Genomic DNA, 27,106 nt, shown 5'->3' on the forward strand with positions numbered 1-27,106 from the left:
ATTTATTTGATAAGAGGTAAACAGCGAGAGACGGAATACAAACAGGGGGAGTGGGAGAAGCAGGCTTCCAGCTGAGCAAGGAGCCCCATGCAGGACTCAGTCCCAGGACCCTGAGATCATGAACCAAGCCGAAGACAGATGCTTAACGACTGAGCCACCCAGAAGCCCCGATGAAAGTAAATTTAAGGAAGACTGGGGAGGGAATCATGATAATCAGATAGTGGTTTCATCATCAAGGTATAACTTAAAATAATGACACCACAGGAATAAATAGAAAATAGAAAATCTGGAAATTCAGTATATGGCAAAACTGGTGTTACCGATTAGTGGAGAAAGATGAACTACTCAGTAAATGCTGTTAGAATTATGGGTTATGCATATGGAAACAAAATTATATCTCTGAATTCCAACACATAAATTCCAGTTGGATTGAAGGTATAAATGTGGAATACTTATAGGATATTTAGAAAAGAACAAAAGAGTATCTTTAACCTCAATAGGGAAAGATTTCTTGAAGGAAATAAAAAACAAATTTTAAAGGAAAGAGAAACTCATTAAAATTTAAGAACTTAGATTTAAATAAAGAACTATATAAACAATGAGGAAAAAGATACAAGTGACCCAGGGGCGCCTGGGTGGCTCAGTGGGTTAAAGCCTCTGCTTTCAGCTCAGGTCATGATCCCAGGGTCCTGGGATCGAGCCCCACATCGGGCTCTCTGCTCAGCAGGGAGCCTGCTTCCCTTCCTCTCTCTCTGCCTGCCTCTCTGCCTACTTGTGATCTCTGTCTGTCAAATAAATAATAAAAAAAAAAAAAATTAAAAAAAAAAAGATACAAGTGACCCATATAATGTCAATGGATTAGTCTCTGGAATATACAGAGGTCATCCCAAAGCCTCTGGACCATGTTAGAGGATTTTAGATATTTTCTTCTGGGTCAGGATTTCTTGGCCTTTAATACTATTGGCATTTTAGGCTGGATAATTCTTTGTTGCTGCATACTGTTCTATACATTGTAGGATGTTTCACAGCATAGTTGTAGCAAAAATGTCTCCAAGGATGCCTCAGTGGCTCAGTTGGTTGAGTACCTGATTCTTGGTTTTGGCTCAGGTCTTGATCTCAGGGTCCTGGGAACCAGCCCCATATTGGGCTCCATGCTCAGTGGGGAGTGTGCCTGAGGATTCTTTCTCCTCCTTTCCTTCTGCTCCTCCCCTCTCCCCCCTTGTGTGCTCTCTTTCTCTCTCTCTCTCTCAACTAAATAAATAAATCTTAAAAAAAAAAAAAAAGTCTCCAGACTTTGCCAGCTGGGCCTGGTTGAGAACCACTTCTCTAGATGCTTGGGTTGAAACAGGAAATGCCTTTATAAGGACCAGGAATGTAAGCAATGTGGGGGTGGGGTGGGATGGGGAGCAATGGGGAAGACTGGTGAACTAGAGAACTCATGTATCATCTCAAGGAGGGGACATTTTTGTCATTTAGGAATTTGACCCAATTTTGTCATGTATTATGTTGCAAGGATCTAGATCTGGATTTGTATGTCAGTGTGAGGTTCTCTTGAGGAGACCTCTCTACATGCAAAATATTATTTCAGGGCTACTTTAATTGTTAAAGATATTAATACATCAAAGTTCAAAATTGAGAAACCTCGTTCTTAAATTTTATTTTGATTTTCAATCTTACTCAACTTGTAAATGTAGGAAGTTTGTTATAGTCAAGGAAGGGGGGGTAGAATTTACAGCTTAAATTTCTATAGAGATTTTTAAACTGCTCATACACTTACCATATTTGTTTTAACATTCTCTGACAAACCATTCCAGATGCCATAAAATATCCTGAATTTAAGGTTCCAGAAAAAATGGTGGGAGGAGAGGGAAATATATTCTGTTGAATATTCCAATACTTTTTGTAAACAGATTTCAATGTAAAACCAAATCTAAATCAGTTACACAGTTGCATATTATAAACTGGGATCACAAATCAGTCTGTTTCTCTAACAGGCCAGATTTTCAAACATTAGATACTTAAGTATCAAATATGTACAAATTATTCTTTAGCATAATTATTACTGTTGTGGGTTTGACTTTCATCCTCAGTGTATTTAGTTTTGCAGTTTTCCAGGGTTAAAATATACTCACCCACCTGGGAACCAAACATCATCCCAACCAGAATCTGTGAAATTTCCCATGCAATGGACTAAGAGATTCTTGGGCCAGAGGTAGAAGAGATTCTTGTCCAAAATACTGGTGGGACACATTAAGTCCTAAGTTACTAGAATAGACTCTGTAACTTAGAAAGGGAAGTGGTTTTGTAACCCATTGTCCTGGGTTTACTTCATTTTCTAGTTCTTCTCTACTAATGGAAGTCTTCTAAATCCATTAAGATTATAGTTAACTGCTTTAGCTAAGTTTGGTTCTCAAGGTAGATAAATCTGATACAGTTATACATATTTTGAGGCTTTGCTTTGTTTTATGGTTTCTTTAGCTTGGGAGGGAAACATAGTACATGTGTGAACTGAGTTCAGTTTATTGCCTCTGTGTAAGTGATGGAGATAATTAATGAAGGGTATAAGTAGGGGTATATGTGTTGAAGGAGGGAGAGCAAAGCTTAGATTTATATCTTGGAGTATTCCAGCAATATTGTAGAGGGGACACTATAGGAAGGTGAATATTGATTCAGAAGGCAATTTGAATAGTCAGGTGAGAGATGGTCCTAAACTGAGGTGAGTGACAATTATAATAGTGGAAAAATGATACTTAGATATTATAAAAGATATTCAACAGAATTTTGTAACAGGTACAATGAGATGTTCTCTAGAGCATGAATGACACAAGGATAACCCACTTTAAGGCAAGAAAATTGGCCTTTGTATTCCTGTCTTACTGGGTCACTGGCTGAATTTTCCCAGACATCTCTGGGTGAAGAGCTTCTATTGGCTAAGGATAATCTTGTGGAGAAGGATACAACTGTGAATACTGAATGGCCAATATTTATAGCCACTGGGGGATGGGAATATCAGCCTGTTAAAAAAAATGACCTGGGTAGGCATCAGCAGCTTTTACTACAAGAGTCGACATTAAAATGCAGCACTTCAGAATTTCTTTATGTGGAACATGAACTGAAGTAGTGAAGATGGTGTTAAGCTATGGTTTTCAAGAAAGTAGGGTTGCTAAAGGTATAACTTATTGAGCAGCTATAGTATAAGCAATCAGATGGGAAAATAGCAGAGAAGTAATTGAAAATATTGAAACAGTTTAGATTTTAAAAAGAGTTCTATTCCATCATATATGATAATAAGATTTTGATACATACTGAGTACTAACAAGAAGGACCGATTTGGTTTTTCAGAATTTTGAAGGTTAAATAGAAATGTTTACTCTTTAAGGGCTAGATTAAGAAAATTCAATTTATTTTACAGGTTGAGATGGCATTTTCCCCCAAGGAAAAATTAAATTCAAGTGGAGAGTAAACAATAAATGTCCTAACAACAAGCTTTCTTGATGGGGCTCTCTAGAGCCTAATAAAAGCAAAATCTGCTAGATGCTATGCCTTCATGGTACAACTCGGCCTCTCAGTGAATAGTGCACCAGCCTTTCTGACAACCAGTTTCTGAAATAGTTATTGGCATCTTGTGTGTTTTTGGAAGCTGGTGCTGAACCCATTATATGGTACAAAATATTAAATCCAATTGCCTTATTTTTATCCCTAGCTCTTTATAGAGATGATTTCTACTCTGTATCTACATGTTTTGCCTCATGAATATAACAAGTAATCCATTCTGTCTTTGCATCTAGGAAGATTTTGATAATGAGAGAATATCTTTTTTTTTTCTTTTTTTCTGAAGGTGTGAATGTGAAAGCCAAAATTAATAGATCCGAAGATCAGTATTTTGCTTTTGACAGCCACAGAGAGTATTTTCTCAAATTTTTTTGCATGGCAAATATTTGAGTACATATAATATGTTAGGCACCATGTGTGGGTGTAGTGATACACAGGCTTACAAGCCTGGCGTCTGTGCTGAAATGTCTCATACCCTAATGCAGGATACACATGTCAGTTGACAAGTGCAACCTACGATATAGAGGAGTGTGCTTTCGAAAAAGCTCTCCAGACTTCTTTCCTTCATGAGACAGAATTGGGTAGGCCTCCTCTGTACCGCCATTGCCTATGATACCTTCTGTCTCTCTAATAGCACTTTTTTATTATGATCTGAAGTGTTGGGAGGAATAGTAAGGGGACACTAGTAGGAGAACCTACTATGACTGCAAGAGATATCAGGCCTGGGGAGCCAAACTGCAGAGCAAATGTGATGGCTCCTCTCCTTTATGTCTAATGTGGGGGCTGATGCCTGTCGGCCTTTTGCTTTCGTGTGCAGGGGCATGAGCTAACTCTCTTTGCCTAAGAACTTTAACAAGGGGTCTGTCATATACAATCAGATATTTTCAGAATCTGGAGAAGACTATGCACCTGTGGCCCATTTGCTAAGAATTCAAATTGGAATGTGTTTAAGCAAATTCCAAAGAAATCATCCCAAAACAGTCTTGAATCAAGAGCATATACTAAAGACTATTTTCTATGACTTTTTAACAGCTTATAATTTTCAATAAGTCTTTGTGCTTGATCTGCACGCTGTGTGTGTGTGTGTGTGTCTGTGTGTGTGTCTGTAGCTGCAGAATTCAAAGGAATACTCATAAAGTTAGTGTAAAACTTTTCTTCCTTCTCCCCAGTACTCCAAGGCAGAGTAATACTTTTATAGTATCTTTCTGAGGAAGAGTAATAATTGATGGTACATAGACTGTGTGGTTGTCTGGTCCCCAGAGAAAAGGGGAGATCTTTCCCACAGTTCTCCCAAAGAGTAGACTTGATGATTTCCCCTTCATTCCACAGTGCTGTGAAAAAAATGACTACCCACCTACCAGCCCATTTTTTTCCTTATTAATATGACATGTTTATACTTAATTGGTCCATTTCCAGACTCCAAACTTTGAATAGAGTTGTCTTTGCTTATTCTCATGCTGCTAAAACTTTTTGTTTTCATGGCTTTAAAATAAGATTTACTCTCTAACAGAATAACTTGCCTTTCTCAATCTTGATTATCATGTATTTATTCTTCCGGATGAACACCAAACTTGTTTAATGTTAAAGTGTGTGCTCTTAGGATATTTTTTAATAATATTGAGTTTACCATCCAGGGACATAGTATATGCTCTATTTGAATCTCTTATTAGATTAAAAGGTTTCTGAAAAACTGTTCTATTTTCAATTTGTAAACTGACAGTCGATTTTAAAACACAAATTCTTGCTATTTTCCTTATGCTAGTAATTTAGCATTGTTGAGTAGGAAAATTCCATATTTTACTTTCTGTAGGCAAAGACAGACTGTTGCACTGCAAAAGATTTGAATCTCCACAGCTTCTTAGAAGAAGAATAATACTTCTGAAATGGGAGGCAGAAGCTTTTATAAGTAAAATTAGAAATGCCCCAGAGGATCTTGTTCGTTCAAAAGAAACACCAAGTCCTTTTATAAAATAAAAAGAAAAAAGGTCTTTATTCTTGCTTGGAATACAATGATGGCTTCCTTAGAGTTTTCCCTGCAGATCTGGTTCTTTTCCACACTTTTGTCTACATTGTTCTCAGAGTAATCTTTCTAAAATGCAAATATGGACATGTCACTGTCTTACCCGATATCTGTATATGGATCCCTATTTGTGACAGTATCCAAATTTCTCAACCTGCTATACAAGCCTCCTGGGACAAATCCAGGCTTTGTGGGGCCTGAAGTTTATGCAATTTGTGGGGAGTGAGGGTTCCTTTTAATTGAAAAATATGAAATTTTGAATTCAAAATCCCCTATGGGACCTTAAAAGGGGCAATGCAAGTGAGGTTCCCTGAGCATAAATTTCACTCATTTCCTGGTATATCTGCCTCTACTGAGGGAATTATTTTATCTCAAACAAGCTGAGGTTACTGGCTCAATAAATAATGACCAAAATAAAGCATCTAACAAGTTGAAGTTGAAAAAAACTTTTTCCTTTACCCTTCTAGATTCTTTGGCTATGACCTTACAAATTAGACTGACAAAAGGCAGATTAACAAGAGAAAAACAGTCTAATAACATGTGTTCTGAGCATATACACAAGAGAAACTCAGGAATGAGTAACTCAAAGAGGTGATTAGAACTTGGGCTTACATAACTTCCCGATAACAACAAATTTGTAGAGAAGTGACAAAACAAAGGAAAAGGGTTTTAGGCTTCCACAGTAAATATATGGGGGAAACTAATGAAAGGTAAAGGTTGTTTTGGTAAGTCATGTCATATAGATTTCTCTCAGTGCTGTTTCTGGGCTTGTAAGAATCTTCAGTAATTCAGAGTCTCGATTTGATTTTAGGCAAATGTGGGGGAAGGCAGAGCCTTTTTTGGCATCTGCTATTTCTCAGTCATCTTCAGTTGAAAATAATCTTTATGACAAAGTCGCATATTTTTGTTTGTCTTATTCTGATCACCCACAGCTACAGATTTCTGAATAGAACTCAACTAGTTTGGCTGCACATGGCCAAGATGGTTCTTCCTAACATGAGACAGACATGGTAAACCTTATAGTCATCACAATGAGGAGAACATTAAGCCCATAGTTTTCAGAGTAGGCTGTTTATGATTAGGTTCAAGTTTGAGTCTTAAATTACTAAATTAAGTAAAGTTAATTAAATTACTTTCTTGTGATTTGAGATCATACCTCTTGACCCAACAATAACTAGCTTCCTTCACTAATCCTTAACTACCCGGTTGACACATCTATTTAATAGTCTTCTTGTTTGGGGTGCCTGGGAGGCTCAGTGGGTTAAAGCCTCTGCCTTCGGCTCAGGTCATGATCCCAGAGTCCTGAGATTGAGCCCCCCCTCTCCCCGCATTGCTGAGCAGGGAGCCTGCTTCCCCCTCTCTCTCTGCCTGCCTGTCTGCCTACTTGTGATCTCTCTCTCTGTCAAATAAATTAAAAAAACTTTAAAAAAAATAGTCTTCCTGTTTGACTGAGACACAGTTCGTAATGATATTTTACTAAGAGCTGATTGGATTCACTCTCTCATACCTTTGTCTGGCTTTGTAGTCAACACCGCCAAAGTCATGCTAATGACACCTGTTATTAACTCTTCTTTACACCAAACAATGGTCTGATCTCTCTTAGTTGAGAGTGGAATGATGTGTGTGTACTACACAGACTCTCATTTTTTCTTACCCATCTTCTCCTTACACTGTAAATTTGGTTTCCCCCTTTTATTTCCTCTAGAGTCTCTTTTTAAGTACGACAATGATTCCTTATTCTTTGGATGCGTTTTCCCTGAAACACTTGTCTTAGTCCAAATCTTCCAAGAATCAGAGGCTGAATGGGAGTAGACATGACAGAATTTCATTAGGCTATACATCTGGGATTGAAGATAGGAAAGGAGCTGGACAAAGGCTGGGTTGGCAGTCAGATCTTGGTATAAGACTAAACCCCGGTGAAGAATAAAGAGTAGGAAGGTTGTTTGGAAAAACTCATTCTACACTGCCATGCAGTCAAAGGGCCCCCACTTACAGCTGGCACTTTTTTTTTTTTTTTAAGGTTTTATTTATTTATTTGACAACAGGAGAGCACGGCAGGGGGGAAGTAGCAGGCAGAGGGAGAAGCAGTCTCCCTGTTGAGCAGAAAGCTGGATGTGAGGCTCAATTCCAGAACCCTGGGATCGTGACCTGAGCTGAAGGCAGAGGCTTAACCCACTGGGCCACCCAGATGTCCCCACAAAGCTGGTAGTCTTTGTATCATCCCACAGTATGGGCAGGATGAATATTCCCAAGTTTGGAATATGTTGCCTCCAGAAGCCAGAGAGGCCTTCGAAATGCTTTCCTTCCTTCCTTTGTTTAGGAAATGCAAGATACAGTAATTTACTGTCTTTTTCTTTGGAGCATGTCTCAGCATGCCCTTGATCACTGGGTTCTCAAAACATCACTGAAAAGACTGGCACCTGAATCTTTGATCTTTCATCCTCTAGAGTGCATGCATCTTACAAAGGTCACCAGCATATTGATCACCTCTTCCTCCTGCTCACTCACTATCATATCATGGATATCATGGACAGGCATGATATTCCGTGGGATGTCTACATCTCTTTGGACTATGACTGAGGGCAGGAGAGTTAACACAGCCCTGAGGGAAAAATTTAAGTGAATATTGTGTCCATCCATGTGAATGCAAATTGTTTCTGATCCTCTTTCTTGATTGGGATTGAATAAAATACATACATTCACTAGATTAATGACTGTATTTCTTGTCCCTGGCCCCACATTGTTTTTCTATCAACTATACCAGGCTTGGCATAGTAGCTACAATTTACAATCTTGGTTGACATTGTGATAATCTACAGTTATTCTCCAGGATCCATCTGACTCCAAATTAAATGGAGATATGATAAGAGCAACTATTCCTGCATCCTTCAAGTATATAATCCTGATGCTTATCTTTGCAACACCTATTCATGAGATATTATTATGTTTTAAATTTACCGTGTTGGGGGGGTGGTTTCAGAGGTTTCCATTTGACTCTCCTGCTACGATAACTTTTTTTCCAGAGGCCAGCAACATGATGTGGGGATTGCTCCAACTGCCTGATGTATTAATTCAGATCATGCATGCAGGCACTGTATTGTCATGGTACTTACTTGCTGTGGTGTGACAGAGTCCTTCCTCCTGGGATCTTAGCCCCTTCTTTAGCAAATTGGTTATAAATGTGCAAATTTATACTGATCTGGGAACTGAGCAAGTGACTGTGATTTTGTTGGGCAACAACTCTCAGCATCCTGCTTGTCTGTGCTTATTTGGTTGTAATGTTAAGCAACACCCTTGTTAGCTGTCCATCTGTTTTGCCCCGAGAGACACTATGCTCTATTAACCATCTCTATAACTCCCTCTGGGTCAAGTAGCCTTGGCTGCCCCGCGGTCTTGCCAGTCATTATGGTAATTACAGCCTCCTAGTTCCTGATGGACAAGTGCTGCCATCTGGCCTCTATTACTTCAAGGCCCCGTCATCTCCAGGGATGCTAACCAGTCCAGTTATGCAACTATTTCTAGTACCAGCATTTCTGGCATGTAGAGGAAAGCCATCACAGAATTTCTCAGGGGTGGTGGTTCTCTTCTTACCAGTGCCTTCCTGATGGCCTTAGTGAACTGTGTGCTATCTGGGCCCCCCTGTGGAACATAATCTTCTGGTGGGTCTTCTGGCCTTATGTATCCATACCACATAATCACTTTCTTCAGCTACTTAATTCCTTCATTTGTTTTCTGCTAGGAAAATTTAGACATTCCACTTGACTGAGAGTTACCAAGCTTCTAGGGGCTACCTCCGTGGTGAGTTTACCTATCCTCTGGGTCCTTCCTGAGTCTTAATAAAGTATCCCCAAGTCAATGAATTCTGGCTTTTTCCATTGTACCTTTTATCCCCACTGATCAAGAACTTTCAAAATCAGGGCACCTGGGTGGTTTAATCAGTTGACCATCCAATTCTGGTTGGCTAAGGTCATGATCTCATGAGTTGTGGGATCAAACCCTGTGTTGGGCTCTGTGCTCAGCATGGAGTCTGCTTGGGATTCTTTCTTCTTCTTCCTCTCTGCTCTACTCCCCCCCATCCCACTCCAAAACTGGCACTCACACACACACACACACACACTCACTCACTCTCAAATAAATCTTAAATTAAAAAAAAAAGAACTTTCAAAATCCACTTTAGAAATAGCTTCCTGATTCTTCCTATCATATAATTCTTTAGGGTATAGTCTCTTTACTCCCCTGTAAGGCTCAGCACATCTCCAGCTGTGTTAAGCTGAGATTTAATGCTAATTGTTGTCCTGACAAACAAGAAAGGTAGCAGGTGTGGCCCTTAATATTACTTTTTCCAACCCCAAGATATACAGTCACTTGCTTTTCATGATCCTGGGGCAGCTAGGAACAGCAAGTATCAGCTCTTTCTGCCCACAGGTCCTGTCCCCCACGCTTTAATAAAACCACCACTTTGCACTGAAGGTGTCTCAAGAACTTTCTCTTGGCCATTGGCTCCAGACCCTACCAACCTCACCAACACACTGACATTCCAAAACTACATCATTTGGTGCCCAATATGGCCCAGTGTGGCACCCAACATGGCACCAAATGTTGTAATTTTGGAATGTCCGTGTGTTGCTGAGGTGCAAAATGGTGGTTTTATTAAAGAGAAGTTCCAAAAAGACTTTCATAGGCTAAATAAGACTCACAGGATCCTGGAGGAATGTTATAATCTGCCATGTCAAGTATTTGTCAAAGCATTTCCTTCTGCCTTTGTTTCCCATATCACTGACTCTGACCTTAAGCTTTTTTACAGAATGTAAGCTTTCTTCAGTTTCCAGTGAGCTACAAATAATTTATACAGTGGTTCTACCTTAAGTGGAGTGTAAGTTGCTAGTTACCAGTCACAACAGAAAACAATGTACTTTCTCATTCATGCTTTGTAAATTGAGCTGTAACTCTGGAGACCTGAGCTTCATATTGTTACTAGTGGGAGGGTCTGCGTTGTGTGAATGGAGGTCTGGTTCTTGGATTTTCCAGGAAAGATTTTATGTGAAGATCCACATTCGAATGAAGATAGCCAGAAACAGAGTAGAAAGCACAAAGCAGTTTATTAAGGAGAGTATACTCTCAAGGTAGGACAAAGCAGGTAGGCTCAGAGGTGGCAACTATCCTGAGGGTACAGGGATCCTTTTCTTGTATGTGAGTGGGGTCTTACATCATGGATGCGGTAGTTCTAATGGAGGCTGCTTCCAGTCATTTGGAGAACTCCTTCCACGGTTGTGAGGGTAGTTCCTGACCCTATCAAATTTGTATCAGAACTGTCATGGGGTAGGCTTTTTCCATGGGATGGAGGAGGGGAGCTGTAGCCACACAGTAACTGTGTTATCATGAGTCTGGAGCAGAGGTGGAAGGGGAGAGCCCATGCTTTGCACCCATTGCTCTTGATCTGTTAGCTCCAAGGTCTGGGAAGTTGTAACATCAGGATGTGGTGCCCTCGGCCTTCTAATGTGTAACCTGTTTATCTCCGTCCTTGCCCCCAGCTCCTGTCCTATTCTAACCAACTGCCTACTCTAATCATTTTCCTCTCAAGGACTTGGGCTCTCTAATCTTTTGGGTCAATGAATGAAATTCCTCAGGGCATTCCTTCTGTGGCTCAGATCTAGCTTCTACCTAACAATACCACTGTCAGTTTTAAAGTCTCCCTGTTTTCAAACAGTTTGCTTCTCACTCAAAATATTGTATTAAGTAAAACTCTGTGAATTTTTCTTTTGATAGTAGATTCTATGGGCCAGGAACTCAAATACAGCATATTAAGCACAGCTTGTCTTTGTAACGCTTAGGGACTCAGGCAGGAAGACTCTTAACGGAGGGTAGTTGGGACAAGGGCCCTGCCCTAAGAGGAAGGGAGCCCTTCACCCTTTCCCACATGATAGATAGAGGACAAAAACCTGATTGGATGACAGATGCAGGGAGGGTTAATCAGATTAAAACAGCCTGCCAACAAGCCCATAAAAACCTGTAGGCTTAGAAACTCCAGTGGCCACCCTCTCTGGTCCCCTCCCTCTTTGAGAGCTTTGTGCTATTGTTCAGTAAACTTTACTGTAGCTCAATAAAGTTCACTTTGCTGCCCACCACTCTTCATTGGGTCTGCCTCTTCATTCTTCCAAGCTGCATGACCAAGAACCATGGGCACTAAAGGAAAAAACATCCTGTAACAACTCCAGGGCTGGGGTGACTCCGTGTTTGGGAGCTGGATTCCTCTAAATACTTGTTCACTCATAGGGGCAGGTGGGCTGGCAGGGTGTGAAGATTGCCAACTAGGGGGTGGGCACGTCTACACAGGGTCTGTCCATGTGGCTTGGCTTCCTCACAACATGATGACCTCAGAGTACTCAGACTTTTTATAGGGTAGCTTAGGGCTCCAAGTGTAAGCATTCTAGCAAATAACACTTTTTATGATCCAGCCTCAGCTGTATTATATTGGTCAAAGTAGTCACAAGCCCACCCAGTGCCACAGAAGGGGACAAAACCACTTCACCTTCTGATGGGAGCGATGACATAATGTTGTGCGTTTTTCTTTCTTTCTTTTTTTTTAATGCATCGTAACTGGTCAAAGGTTCCTATAAGGAAGACTTAGAAAACCTTCAGCTTAGGGGTGCCTGGGTGGCTCAGTCTGCTGGGTGTCTGCTCAGGTCATGATCCCGGGGTCCTGGGATCGAGCCCCTTGTTGCATTGGGGGGGATGTCCCTGCTTAGCAGGGAACCTGCTTCTCTTTCTCCCTCTGCCCCTCCCCCTGCTTATGCTCTCTCTTTTTCTCTCTGTCAAATAAATAAATAAATAAAATCTTAAAAAAAAAAAAGAAAAGAAAACCTGCAGCTTAATTTGTTGCCATTTCTACCTTCCTGGATTTCTGCTCATCATAACACTTCTCTGCTTGTATTGTAACTGTGTGTTTACTTCCTCAGTTTCAGTCTTCCTTGTTCCCCTGCACCCGGCACACAGGTGCTTAATAGGCACTCAATTAACTGTTCCTCTCTAAAACCTACTCCAGGAGCAAAACTACCATATATAATAGTGTACAATGTAAGACAATAAAATTACAAGTTCATATGGTTCAAGTTGTACTATAAGAGTTAAGTTTTCTTTGTTCCCTCATCTCAATGAAATCAGATGGATGAAAACCAGGAATTACTCAGATAAGCTGTAGGGAGCTATTTCAGGATTCTCCTTTTTTTTTTTTTTTTTTTTTTTGAGGTTGTTGATAAACACTTCAACTATGGCCTGACATAGGATTCCAAAATAATAAAATCCTAACTTGCCTCCTGAAAATGGCCTTTGTAAACTGGGAATTAAGGAATGAGTTCCCATCAAAAAAGCAATTACATGGCCTTAATAAGTAATGAATGACTTCTTTAGGACATCCTTGGTGTATTCAAGTGTAGCGTGTTTACTATAAGAGAATTGGGAAGAATGGCAGCTCTTTGTCTGGAAGGACATTCAAAACAATTCTCTAACCTATACCTACTCCTATCTCCTTTAAAAATATTACCAAAAAGTAAATGAAGAATATTGGATAATAAAATTGATTAAAGTAGTTAATCTGTATCTACACAGTAGTTAAAATACAAAGTATCAGAAGAAACAAGAGGGAAATGAATGAGACCAAACCGAAATACATTTTATAGCTATGTGTCAAATTACCATGGAGTTCTTTAATCTCTGTGTGATTCATACATGAAGAGCTAGCTAATTTGTGATATTGTTTGGAGAACTCAGAGGTATCAGAGTGAACTCAGAGGTATCTCCAAACTAAAATGAGTTAGGAAGATAAGAAAATCCACCATTTAAAATAAATTGGCTTGGGGACTAGCACAACTCTGCCCAAAGCTGTATCATGAATGAAATCCTTACCAGAAACTGAGCTTTGACATATCAGTAAATATAAATTCTTATTTTAGTCTCGTACAGCAATAGATATCACTTATAATTTTGATTTTGCCTGTGATGATTTGCATAGCTTAGTAACTTAAGAAATTTATAGAGTTTTGAAGAAAAAAGCCAAGATCCATTGAAATTAGAAAAACACCTTTCCTACCAATCCATACTTTTCATCATTGTATAGATTCTAATTAATGGTCTTGGGACTCTCTTTCTTGAAGATCAGTAGGATTAGTTTGTTATCTTTCTTGTATTCCCCCTGGGTTTTTGTAGTCAGGCTAGAATAGAAAAAAGGGGACTTCTTCCTCCATAGCCTCTCTGTCTCACTTTTGGAAGGCCTACTCAGAGAAAGAATATGTATGTGGAGATGAGGGATAATTCTTTAGCTTGGCTTTAGCATAAATTCTATGGGGCTGAAAGCTTAAAATAATCGTGAAAAGTACCATGAATCCAGAAAGTCTGATTAGGTAACTACATCCTAATTATAGATCAATTGTTAGAGTCACAGAAGAACAGAGCACCAATGTCTGACATCAGCGAAGACTACAAAGCTAATGAGAAAATTCTTCTAGTTTGGGAAAGTACCTGGCCTTATCCAAGTCTTAAGAGAACATAAATATTCAGTATACATCAGTAATACATGTATCTGGTGATACATATTTGTCATTGACCATTTCTGGTGATAAAGTCAAGGTAATTAACTGAGGATTCGTCCTTTCAGATGCCAAAGCTAACATTTGATGGGAGTCTTCTCAAATGTGTGGGGTTCATGATCCTGGTCTATTAAAAACTAGTTCAGTGAACAGCAGTTGGGCTGCTATATGCAGATGCCCATCCCTCAACCAATACGAACATCCTAATTGACTGTGCTTGGATGGAAGCTGTACATCCAAGTGTTTAAAATCTCTGCAGATAAATCTTACATGCAGCTCATAGTTATATCATCTTCCCAGCAAAGTTACTGCTTCTATCTTGCATCGTGTTTGCTATACATAAAAATTCAGAAATTACCTTCTTTCTTTTTCACAAAGTACCGCTTGTCAGATTAATGACCCTATTCTGTGACATTCTGCAATGCGAATTTTCCTTCCTTAGTTATCACTTTACTCCATCCATCTTGGACTTCCTCTTCCTATTAATAGTGTTCTGCCTTAGAGTAAAGATTTTTCTCCTTTATGAAGAAGAAATGAAAGTGGAATTAAGGAGTTCTGCCTCCTTTCACAGGATGATTTCTTTAAAAAGATCATATTCTTCAAGCGGGGTTGGGGGGGTGTATATCTAGTCTTTTTATGCTCTTCCTGTGAAAACCTAATTTTGGCTTATTTCCTGATGCACTCCCTTATTGTTTTTGGTTATACACCTGTTCCCTGAATCTATAATATGAGTTGTTGAATTTATGTACCTGTTTCCCCTTTTTCTTTTCTCTGTTACCTCCCAAATGATTCAGGTGCTGGAGTTCAGTCCAAGCTTGCTATCAGCCCCAACCGTCTTTCACAATAATGGGCAGTGTGACATTTGAATGTTCTGACTGCTTTGAAATAAACCTTCCTAATGTCTGGCATACTTTTCAATGTGCTTGACATGCTTTTCTTTGGTTGTAATAGATTCTGGGGTGTTTTTGCTTTCTCCCAAAGTTTCCATTACTTCTGCTTCAAAGAACATTAATTTATGGTGGTCAGAGTGAAATTAATTCAAGGAGAGCAATTGCTTTCTTCCAGAAAAATAACTTCTTAAAAATCCTGCTTCATTCTTTTCTGAGGGACTTGGCAGGCAAATCAAGAATTTTAGAGTGTATTCTTTTCCTTGATACCCCCTCCATAGACTAGTGAATATATCAATAGTCAACTTAGACAAACTTTTATGTAAGTAGAGTTTTTCTATTAGTTTCTGTAATAGAAAGAAATTGGATTTAACTAACATGTCCGGTGGTACATAGTTAATATTCCACTGTATATATGGGCTCTAATTAAAGCAACACTGAAAAAGATGTTTTAAGATATTTAATGACATGGAAAAATAGTCATGCAATCACAAAGTAGTTCTGAAAATTGTGTATAAACAGCATAATACCAGTATTCTAAAAATATATGCATATAAAAAAGATTAATCATCATGATAACAAAGTTATTCTGTAATCATGATGGTATTATCTGTGTTTCTTTTTTAAGTTTTCCAGTCTCTGAAATCGTATCCTACTTTAAAAATAAAGAAAAGTTATTTGACCATTTTAAAAAAATCACATATACAAGTTTGTTAATGGGTATTTGCCTGGTCGGGGCTCTATATCCCCTTTATACCTTGTTTTAGATCTGTTTCCGAATCACTTACCAAGTTTATTAATACCAGCGACAGAAGAAACAGTTGCTTGCTAGATAATTGCTCTGATTCTCTTTACTTCACAATAGCTAGCATCAGAGTACTTAATCTGTGGAAGGCACAGTACCAAGAGTGTGAAGTACGTGGTGTTTTATGTATCTAATTTAGATAATACCTCAATGGAGCCTTAGAAGAAATTGTATTTTATAGGTGAGAACACATAAACTCAAGCTGTCCAAGGTCACACCATTCATATGTAGCAAGCTATATTTGATCCAAGGTCTTTCATGACAAAGCCCCTAGTCTTTTCACTGCAAAGGGAACATCATCATTTCTTCCTCCATGGTGGTTGTGTACTAGCGCAGTCTCTAACAGAATTGTTTGAATATGCAATAAAAGTTCTCCTTGTCCTGGTTTTCAATTAGACTTTTTATTAATTAGACTTTATTTTGAGATAATTGTGGATTCCCATGTAGCTATAAGAAATAATGCAGAAAGATGCTTTGTACCCTGTTCCTAGAACACTCCGTTGGTAACATCTTATGAAACTATGGTACAGTATCATCATCAGGATATTAACATTTGTACAGTCAAGACGCATCACCATAAAAATCCCTCATGTTGACCTTTTGTGGCCATATCCACATCTCTCCCCACCCCATTTAACCTCTGGCAGCTACTATACTGTTTTCCATTTATGTAAGGTGTCATTTAAAGAATGTTATATAAATAGAATCAAACAGTATGTAACCTTTTAGAATTGACTTTTTAAACTCAGCATAATTCTCTGGAGATTTAGCCTGGTTTTTGTATGTATCAATAGTTTCATTTCTTTTCTTTCTTTCTTTCTCCCCCCCCCCTTTTTTTTTCTGAGTAGTAGTCTATGGTCTGGATGTACCACAGTTTAACCATTCATTCACCCATTAAAGGATGTCTGGGTCATTTCCCATTTTTGCCTATTACAAATAAAGCTGCTGTGAACATTACCGTGTAGGTTTTTGTGTGAATGTAAGTTTTCATTTCTCTGGGTAAATGTAAATGTTCAGAGGTACAATTACTGAGTAGTATGGTAATTGCATGTATATTTTAATTTATTTTTATTTTTTAAAAGATTTTATAGGTTTATTTGAGAGACAGAGAGCACAATAGGGTCAGGGAAGGACAGAGGGAGGGGGAGAAGCTGATTCTCCACTGGGCAGGGAGCCAAATATGGGGCTCCATCCCAGAACACTGAGATCATGATTCGAGCCAGAGGCAGATGCTTAACCAGCTGAGCCACCCAGGTGCACCACGTGTGTGTGTGTGTGTGTGTGTGTGTGTGTGTGTGTGTATTTAATTAACCTATAATGTATTATTTGCTTCAGGAGTACAGGTCTGTGAATCATCAGTCTTATATAATTCACAGCACTCACCATAGCACATACCCTCCCCAATGTCCATCACCCAGCCACCCTATCCCCCCCCTACCCCCAGCAACCCTCAGCTTGTTTCCTGAGAGTAAGAGTCTCTTATGGTTTTAAAAGAAACTGCCAAACCGTTTTTCCAGATCAGCTTTCCCATTTTACATTCCCATCAGCAATGTGTGGGTAATTCCGTTTTTCTATATCCCCATCAGTGTTTGATGTTGTCATTATTTTTTTTAGTTGTCATTATTTATTTAAAATTTTTGATTATAACAGATATGTCATTGCAGTTTTAATTTGCATTTCCCTAATGTCTAATGATGTTGAACATCCTTTCATGGGCTTACTTGCCATCTATATATCCTCTTGGATACAATGTTTCTTCATGTCTTTTGCCCATCTTCCTATTGAATTCTTTGCTTTTTCACAGTTGAGCTTTGAAAGTGTTTCAAGTATTCTAGATACTAGTCCTTTGCGAGATACATGGCTTACGAATATTTTCTTTCAGTTTGTGGTTTATTTTATTTTTCTATTCTCTTAACAGTGTTTTTTATTAAACAGAGTTTTAAGTTTTGATGAGGTCCATTTTACAAAGTTTTTGCTTTTATGGAGTATATTTTCAGAACTTTTTGCCTAGCCCTAGTTTCCAAAGATTTTGTCTTACTTTTCTTCTAAAAGTATCATAATTTTGTATTTTATATCTAAGTCCAGGCTCATCTTGGATACTTCCTTCCCAGTCCTAGAATCAACCATTTCTCCAAGGAGCCCTTGTTCCTTTTATTGGAGAATGGTATCAGAAACCGAGATCTAGGCACTAGGTATACTTTTTGCTCCTGGAGTGTCCTTGATTTTAGGTCCTCTCAGCCTACAGAGCAAGGGAATGTGTGTTATACTAAAGCAATAACTAAAATTTGCATATACATGCCTATAAATATTTTATAAAAAATTCTTTTTAGAGCAGAGCCAGGAGGAAGAACGGGGGGGGGGGTGTGGGTGGTTGGGAGGGAGATAGAGAATCTTAAGCAGGCTCCACGCCCAGCACAGAGATCTATATGGGGCTCCATCTCACTATCCTGAGATCATGACCTGAGCCAAAGTCAAAAGTCGGACGCTTAACCAACTGAGCCACCGAGGCTCCCCTGTAAATACTTCTGTTGTAACCATCTGTATCTATATTATGTTAAACTTGAGTTTATACTGATGTCTCCAACTCTAATCTCTTACCATATAGATTATCTAGTGTCCTCCCTTTGCTTCTCTCTAAATTCCCCATGTTGAGATACTTGGCTCCCATCATCTGCCATCTAGCTACTTAACTGTTCAATTCCAGTATACCACATGAATAATGGTCTGATAATTAACCTGAACCTAAGTAGTAAACACTTCATCAACCAGAGTATAGTGCTTATGCTTTCTTTTTTTTTAATATAATTTTTTATTTTTTATAAACATATATTTTTATCCCCAGGGGTACAGGTCTGTGAATCACCAGGTTTACACACTTCACAGCACTCACCAAAACACATACCCTCCCCAATGTCCATAATACCACCCCTTTCTCCCAAACCCCTTCCCCCCAGCAACCCTCAGTTTGTTTTGTGAGATTAAGAGTCACTTATGGTTTGTCTCCCTCCCAATCCCATCTTCTTTCATTTATTCTTCTCGTACCCACTAAATGCCACTCATTACTTAGGTCAGCCCCTCTCCCTGGACTTTCCTTAGTAAGGTTGTTTCCTACATTTATAGTACAATTAGATTGTTTTGTCTCAATCTGCATTTCATCCTGAAATCCTCTAACCTCCTAAATAATTTTTTCAAGTTTTGCGTACATCAAAGTTTAAAGTTTACTCTGTGCTATGAAAGTCTATGGGATTTTAACAAATGCATAATCTCGCGAATCCACAATTACCTACAGAATATATGCCTTAAAAATATCCCTTGTGCTTCACCTATTCCGCATTTCCTCTTCCCCTCTTCCCTGATAAACTCTGATCTTTCTATGGTCTCTATAGTTACATCTTTTCCAAAACGTCACATAATTGGTATCCTATAGTATTAATACACATTTAAGATTAATCCATGTATTTTCCTGGTTTGCTGGCTTATTCCTTTTTTTTTTTAATTCCTAATATTCTATTGTATGGATGTACCATAGCTTGTTTATCTATTCATTTATGGAGAAAATATCTTGGTTGTTTTCAGATTCTTATAACCATGAATAAAATCGCAACAAACGTTCAGGTATAGATTCTGGTGTGGACATAAATGGGTAAATATCGAGAAGTATGCCAAGAGTATGCTTGCTGGATTTTGTGGTAACACAATTGTGTATGTGGTAACACAATTGTATGGTAACTATGTTTAGTTGTGAAAGAAACTTCCAAACAGTCATCCAAAGTAACTGTATCTTTTTTCATCCCCATCTTCAATGAATGAGAGCAATTAGTCTTCTTTGTCTTCACCAGCAGCTAGTGTTGTTGGCATATTAATGGCATCTTCACCGACAATTAGTATTGTGTTTTTGTTTGTTTGTTTGTTTTTCGTTTTGGTCATTATGACAGACGTGTGGTAATCAACTATATTCTTAGAACTGGAAGACAGTTATTTTTCAGTGTAGAATAATTAATAAGAAACAATGATACTGTTTAAATAAAGACACTGATAAGCATTGATTTTGCCTCCTCTTCACAGTACGAGGATTGGCCTCACTGCAAGACCCAGGAGAACTCATGTTTGTAAGTGTTACCTTAAATCAGTGATTCCCAGTCCTATCACACCCAATGCTACCTTCTACCAAATGTTTGTAATGTCTTCTTTTCTATACCAAAGTGAAATTAAGCAGTAATAGAACCTAACTACATAGTTTAAAAAAAAAATCAATACATATGTTCTGTTACAGAAAAGAGAATTTTTTGAAATGAGTTATATATTTCAGATTGTAAACATATATTAAAAGACAGTGAAGTAGTAAGGTGTTAGTACCCTCCTGAATAATAAATTGAGTTCAGAAATCATTTTGTATAAGATGTATAGGGAAATTGAAGCAGTGGTATGGGTGGACACTAAAATCAAGCCTAGTATTACTCTTATGTATATAAAAAAGAGAGCTTTTTTGTATATAATGGAAAGGAAAAACCCCTGTTGAAGTAGGATTAACACACCAAGATAAATTACAGACTCTTGAGATGGAAACAACGGGGATTTAGGATTCTTGCAAATGAGCTCAGCATTACAAGCATGGTGTTAATTTCCTATATTATGACATAAGGTATGATAGTGACAAAGTGTCACATCTCCTATTTTGAAATCCCATTATATGTTGGGCATATGTTCAGTCTCAGCTAAAAAGGCCTGGGAGGCTATATTCTTTAATAAGCAATAGGCACTATGGAATAGATTGGAAAAAAGTCATAAAGTAAGAGGCTATAGAGAAATTGTGTGATGAACCATTAGGGACAGAACTGTAGTAAGAGCTGAAAGTAGGCAAGCACCAAAACAACTTCAGTGTTATTTTCACAACCTAACTTTTTATCCTTGTACTACAGAAAGTAATATAAGATGGTAAGCATGTGAAATTTTAAAAACATTTTTATAATGAAATATAGTGATATCCCAATGTGTTCTGCTCCTTTAATAATATTTGACATTAAGTGACTTAAAAGATCCTAAAGCGGTGATATATTTGCCATCTGCCTTGTCATTTTTGCAGTAACTGCCCTTCTATAACATGAAACCCTTTTTAACTGATAAACGTTTGAAAATGCTATACAACGTTGAGTAGCTAGAAAGTACGAAGTACTTACTTATTTATTCAATAGTTTTAAAATAGCCTTTACCCAATTTAAGCTTTTCTCTCTATAACATCTTTTCCTTAAATTATGTTGGCTTTTTGCATGAATTTATGTAAAAAATCTTTCAGCATCTCACTAATAAAGTTTCATTAGTTTATGCTTACAGTGGATTGGTGCCCTGGGATAGTAAAAATTTGTTCAGGAAGATAACTTCCTAAGTGGGATTGTCCTGTGTGTTTTAGGATAACTTATATCCCTGGCTCCAACCACTAAAGGCCTCAACCACCATGTCTCTGTGCCCAGTCATCACCCAAGCAAAAATGTTCCCATGTTTCCATGTTGTACCTTTGGCTACAGTACTTTCCTGGTTGAGAACATAACTTAAATCTATGGCTCCTCCTCTTTCATGGGGGTTTTATAGGTTTCAACCATTTGATCCTGTAGAGTGAAGCCTGGAGGCTCCAGGAAATCATTGGGAATGATTTCCTGATGGCCTGTGTTTGATGACATGCGGCTTTCAGAGCAGAATTTAAATGATAAATGTCAGATTTCGCAAAGGTGGGTCCCAAAAGTGCCCTCGAGGAATAAACTGCTTATGAGTCATTCCAACCTCAGGTCAGGAGTGAGTTTTGCTCTTATTTTGTTGTTTCTCAGTCTGCAAAACTGGGTTAGGAGGGGGTAACCAAAAAGAGGAGACTAATGTGACAGCATGTAGCATGGGCCGAGAGCTCTATTGCTACTTCCACATCAATCTTCAAACTCTTTTAGGTTGCACAGTTCTCATGGAATCTTTTCTCAACAGTGGAGGAAATTCTGATTTTGAGAAACAGTGTAACTTTTCCTATCTCTGTTGAAAAACAGAATCTGCCAAAAAGAGAAATAAGAAGCAAATTGCATGTTGGAAATAGAACAGATTGGAATATTAATGCTGTTGAGTAGGCAAGCAGACTCAGTCGGTGAGAGATATGCATGTTAGAAAGCCTTTTATAATGGTAGGTAACTTCAATATAACCTGATCTAAGATCTTTTATCTAAGTGGTAAGAATATACCCTTAGAAATAGGAACAAAATACATCACCCAAGTCTTTAGGTTTCTCTTTGAGGTCTAGCTATGACTATGACTCCCCCCTAAATAATGGGGTCTGTGTTTCTGTAATAATTAAATGTAGCAAATGGAAAGGGAGAAGAAGGTCTCCTTAGCTCAAATTAACAATTCTCTGCAGGTGAAATGAGTTGCTTTCCAGGAGATGATGGACAGAAAAACCTCTGAGTGTTTATCTTGTCATCTTTGGCAGGCTCTACATTTGTATCCGTGAGTTTTGTGCTTCAGTTCTGGAGTCTTAAAGGCAGTCCGCCGGAAAATGGTTTGACTAGCTTGCGGGGGCCAACTGGTGCATTTTCAGGAGTTTTGCCATCTGTTCGTTAAATCACTGATAGTTTGAAATTAGCTCTGATGGGAATATTTACATCACAGAAATCGGCAAACCCTACGAATCAAGTCCCTAGTTCCTCCTTCCGGAACTGTTAAACATTTATCAGCATACTACTGTTGAAAGGTTACAGAATACTTCCACTGTGGTCACTGGCATTGACTTGTACTCAAGGAATCTTGGGTTTCTCAGGGTATCTTTCTATGGCTTAAAATCATTGGCCATGTGACAAATACTGAATAAAATCATTTGTTCCTTTGTATTAACCCACTTTTGGTTGGGATGAAAAGAGTAACTAAGTTACTTATTTTGGGGGAGCTCTCTAGTGCAGATGGTCCTGTTAATCAGTTTGTGGCTCATTATCATTAAGGCTTTTATTATTTCCATTTATCCTTATTCTTCACTCCTGTTGCCCTCTGCTGTCACTGGCAAACATGTTAATCTATATAATGTTTATACTTTTATATATGCTCTTATAAAATGTATACTGTTGTGCATATATATATATATATATATATATATAAACTTACAGAAATGGTTTATCTCAGCCTATTTTATTCTATTTCATGTTTTTACATCCAGAACTAGCATTAAGGATTTTTTTTTTCATTATTTATTTGACAGACAGAGATCACAAGCAGGCAGAGAGGCAGGCAGAGAGAGAGAGGAGGAAGCAGGCTCCCCACCAAGCAGAGAGCCCAATGTGGGGCTCAACCCCAGGACCCTAGGACCATGACCTGAGCCGAAGGCAGAGGCTCTAACCCACCAAGCCACCCAGGTGCCCCAGCGTTAAGGATTCTTAATTTGACAGTGTTATGACTAACTGTCCCCATCAACCATTCTTGAGGATTTACTCATTCTCACATTCTTGCCAACACTTTACAACTTCCTAGCTTTCTATTTCCAGGCTAATAGGTATAAAATGATATCTTCTCTTCATTTACATTTCTTTGATTACTGTTGAGTTAAGCATCTTGTTACATACTTGCTAGCCCGTTGGGTTTTCTTTTATGTAAATAGCCTGTGGATATGTACCTTGCACAACTTTTTTTTCCCCATGGAGTTCCCACCTCTCTGGGGGACATTCTGGGTATTAATTTCTGATCAGTTTTAGACCCTGCAAGTATCTTTGGAGGAACAGATTTAATTACCCCTAATGTCGAGGCCCTAAAACTAAATGCCCATAATTTTAATCTTGTTTGGTGGTAGTGCACCAAGAAGAAAACTGTGCGCATTACCTTGTCTTCTCACTCCCCTCTTGGTTCTTTTATAAGTTAAGATAGATTATATTATGTTGCAGTACCAAATATTTCCCACATCTTTGTGGCTTAAAACAGACAGTATGCCTGGTGAGAAATGAATATGTCAACTGTGGATCAGCAGAGTGGTTCTGCATGTCACAGTCACTCAGGGACTGATGGATCAGCTAGCAGCTCAAGCGCTGCTGGTTGCTAAGGCAAAGGGAAAGAGAATTCTGGAGGCTGTATCATCAGCAATTGTACACTTGGTCTGGAAATAACACCTGTTGTTCACAACTCATTGGTCAGAGTAGTCAAGTGGCCTTCTCCATTACTAAGAGGACCAGGAAATACGATCCTGCCATTTTACCAGAAAGAAAAGAGATGCAAATCGTCAACAAAAATCACTAATATCTCCCCTACTGGCTGAAACCACTTTAGAAAAGTAAAGGTGGAAGGAAATTAAGATGGACACACTAGTGTTTCAGTAAGGTAGGGACAAATTTTTCTCTTATTCTTGAAATCTTCTCCACTTTCACTTTTTCTGTAGAATCCTTTGTTCCAGGAAGTCAGTATTGATGTCTCACTGACTTCAGTGTGTACTTGGTGCCAGTGCTTGACCATCTTTTTTTTTTTTTTTTTTTTTAATTCATTTGAGAGAGAGAGAGAGTCAGAGAATGAGAGAGAGAGCACAAGCAGTGGGGAGGGTCGGGGAAGTAACTCCACCGAGCAGGGACCTCAATGTGGGACTCAGTCCTGGGACTGACCTGAGCCGAAGGGAATTGCCTAACCAACTGAGTCATCCAGACACCCCAGTGCTTGGCCATCTTGAGATCACCTTGAAGACATGACGGTGATTGTGGCAGCATGTATCGGATTCCTACTGAAACCACCCAGATCCTGTATTTTTCTGTAAAGCTCCTCAGCTTTCTACCCCAGGCAGGAACACAGTTTTGAAGACATAGCCTCCTTTGTCTGGCAAGTAATAAAACTGTCATTTCTCTCTATCCTCACACTCTGTCTTGGTGTTATATTTTGGCTCTGGAGCACAGAGGTCAGTTTTTTACAATATGGCAACCAAATATGCTGGTCACCATGTTCTTTCATGCAGCCAAAACACATTTGACCTTTCTTGAGAGATAGAACTCAAAAGTCACTTCCAGTCAGTGTATCAAACTCAAGCCCAGCATCTCAGAGTGATAAATAGAATTTCTTACATCAAATCCAGGTATGGTTCTCCATTATCTGGAAACCTATGAAATAAGATGACAAGTTACTTGTTTTTCACAAACTGATATACATTGGTGGAATAAGAAAAGAATAACTCAAACCAACAGTCCTTTTCAGACTAGGAAAAGAATGGGACACTTGGGAGTCACTGGCAATTTTAAAATCACCTGGGGACTATGTTGTGAGGGTCCTTTATGCTGTGGATGGAAGCTGTTACTAATCAGGGCTCCATTCTGTTTCCTGGGAGTGACTCCCAAGTCCATTGTTTTCCAGGGCCCTTAGCTTAGCCTTGGGGAGTTTCTCCCTTCCCTGTTATCTTCCTTGGTTATCTTTGAGGAGGGATTTGAGAATATATTCTTCTTACAGGTTGAAAAGCTTTCTTAGGTGGTCTTTAGAGACTAAGGGTCACTTTAAATTTCAAATAATCAATTTAAGTTTCAAATTTTGGTTTAGTCTTGTGGGTCTTTGAACTGCAGCTACAAATGTAACTGTAACTACAACCACAAATACAAATGTAATTTGGTTTCTCATATATTTGATTCCAATCAGCAACATGTACCAGTAGACTTGTCCACAATTATTTTCAGTTCAATCAAGGGCACAGTTTGAACCTGGAAGGATTTGGTGGGAAAATCATACATAGCCTTTCTCTCTTCTCTTCAAGCCATTTTGTCCTCTTAAAGTGCTGTTGTGGATGCTATAAACTTGGCTAGATCTCTGTTCTAACATAGCTGGAACCATTCGGAAGTTTTACATTTCAGGCATGCCTTTGACTTGGTTCTATTAGGTTGAATTCTAATAAGCCTTTTTTGCTCAGAAGATTTCTCATTTTTATCTTTTACCAATTGGGTATGAGAAGCAGTGTCCCTCCTAATCCTGCAAGGCCTGGACTTTGGGGATCCTCTCTGTTTCCTTTCATTCTTGAAGTTTGCAAACCAGCCAACAATTTCCTGAGTTAATCCACATTTTTGTTTGTTGACAAATATAGCCAATGGTAATTAAAGTTTTCTTTTCCATCCTCTTTCCTTAGAGATGCAAGTTTATCAAGCACTTAAACTATATACCTTCCAAAGTGTCCCACGCGACAATTTTGCCAAATGCTTCACCACTGTATAACATGGATCGCTGTTTTTCTAGCCTCCAGAGTTTATTTTCTTGCTATCTAACTCCTAGGCCAGTGCCATATAATTTGATATTTTTGTGATGCCCCCCTTTTCTAAGTATGTGTTTGTATAATGATCCAGGTGTTCTTTCCAAGATGGGTGATCAACGTAGCAGGTAACCAGGAGGTCCTGCTGCTTACTGGGATACCTTTCTCTGTTTTACTGAGTTAGAGAAGACAATTGATTTATTTGCTATTAAGATCCAGCATTTCCAAGTTAGTTACCAAAGATAACATGTTAAAGTAACACTAAATGAATATCAAAATCTAAATCATCAGTATCTAAAACTAATGTATCCAGTGTCTCTTTCCCCCTTGTTGCAATGATAGCAGTCTTGAGGATACTTCTCATCTGGTTTGCCTCTTTTCCTGATCCTTTCACACAGATATAAAGAATAAATAACTTGGTAATACTTGTCTTTTGTCAAAATATGCTTGCATAATTGGAAATTTTCAAGGAATTGAAAAATATTGAGGCTACTCAGGCTCCAGCTTCATGGGTTTGTCCTTTCAAAGACCATCTGGTAATTTCAAATGCTACAATCTCAGAGTACAGATTTTTGGGAGATGGAGAAAAGAATGATGCTCCTCGACCATGGGGGTTGGGATAACAGATTCTTCCATGAGGCTGAGGGAACTGATGCCTGCTTCATGTTTAGAGTTTAACTAATAGGTCTCAGATTCATCCAACACTACCAGGGCAAAAGAGGTGGCTGGAGATGGCAGACATCTAGATAGGCTAGAGAAAGCCAAGATGACCCTGAATTAACCACAGCACTGGGCTTGGCATCAAGAAGACTCAAATTCTCCATGAACCAGGCGGTCAACATCTGATCATTGAGTATCAGAGTGCTAACTCCATAAGATTTGCAGATACAGGAAAGTGACAGCATCAAAGAGAAACTAAGATCTGTGTATAGAGCTGGCATTGGCAAAATTTTCTTCTAAAATGCCAGATAGTAAACATTTTAAAATTTTCAGGCCATGTGTAATCTCTGTCCCATGTTCTTTTCCCTTTTTTCCTCTTCCTACCCT

General features: G+C 38.7%; 1 protein-coding gene across 3 annotated transcripts in view; it reads left to right on the forward strand.

Moving 5' to 3' along the window:
* The window catches only part of HHLA2 (HERV-H LTR-associating 2), a 138,846-nt gene that overhangs the window by 3,123 nt on the left and 108,617 nt on the right, over nucleotides 1-27,106 (forward strand). For all 3 annotated transcript variants that reach the window (XM_045088309.1, XM_013064885.2, XM_045088305.1), the window contains exon 3: nucleotides 19,912-19,955. The gene's annotated coding sequence lies outside the window, so the exon portion shown is untranslated. The remainder of the gene's footprint in view (nucleotides 1-19,911; nucleotides 19,956-27,106) is intronic.

This window comes from Mustela putorius, unplaced genomic scaffold (assembly GCF_011764305.1).
Source record: "Mustela putorius furo isolate JIRA1106 unplaced genomic scaffold, ASM1176430v1.1 tig00003834_pilon_pilon_pilon, whole genome shotgun sequence".
In the NCBI taxonomy this organism is placed as follows: Eukaryota; Metazoa; Chordata; class Mammalia; order Carnivora; family Mustelidae; genus Mustela; species Mustela putorius.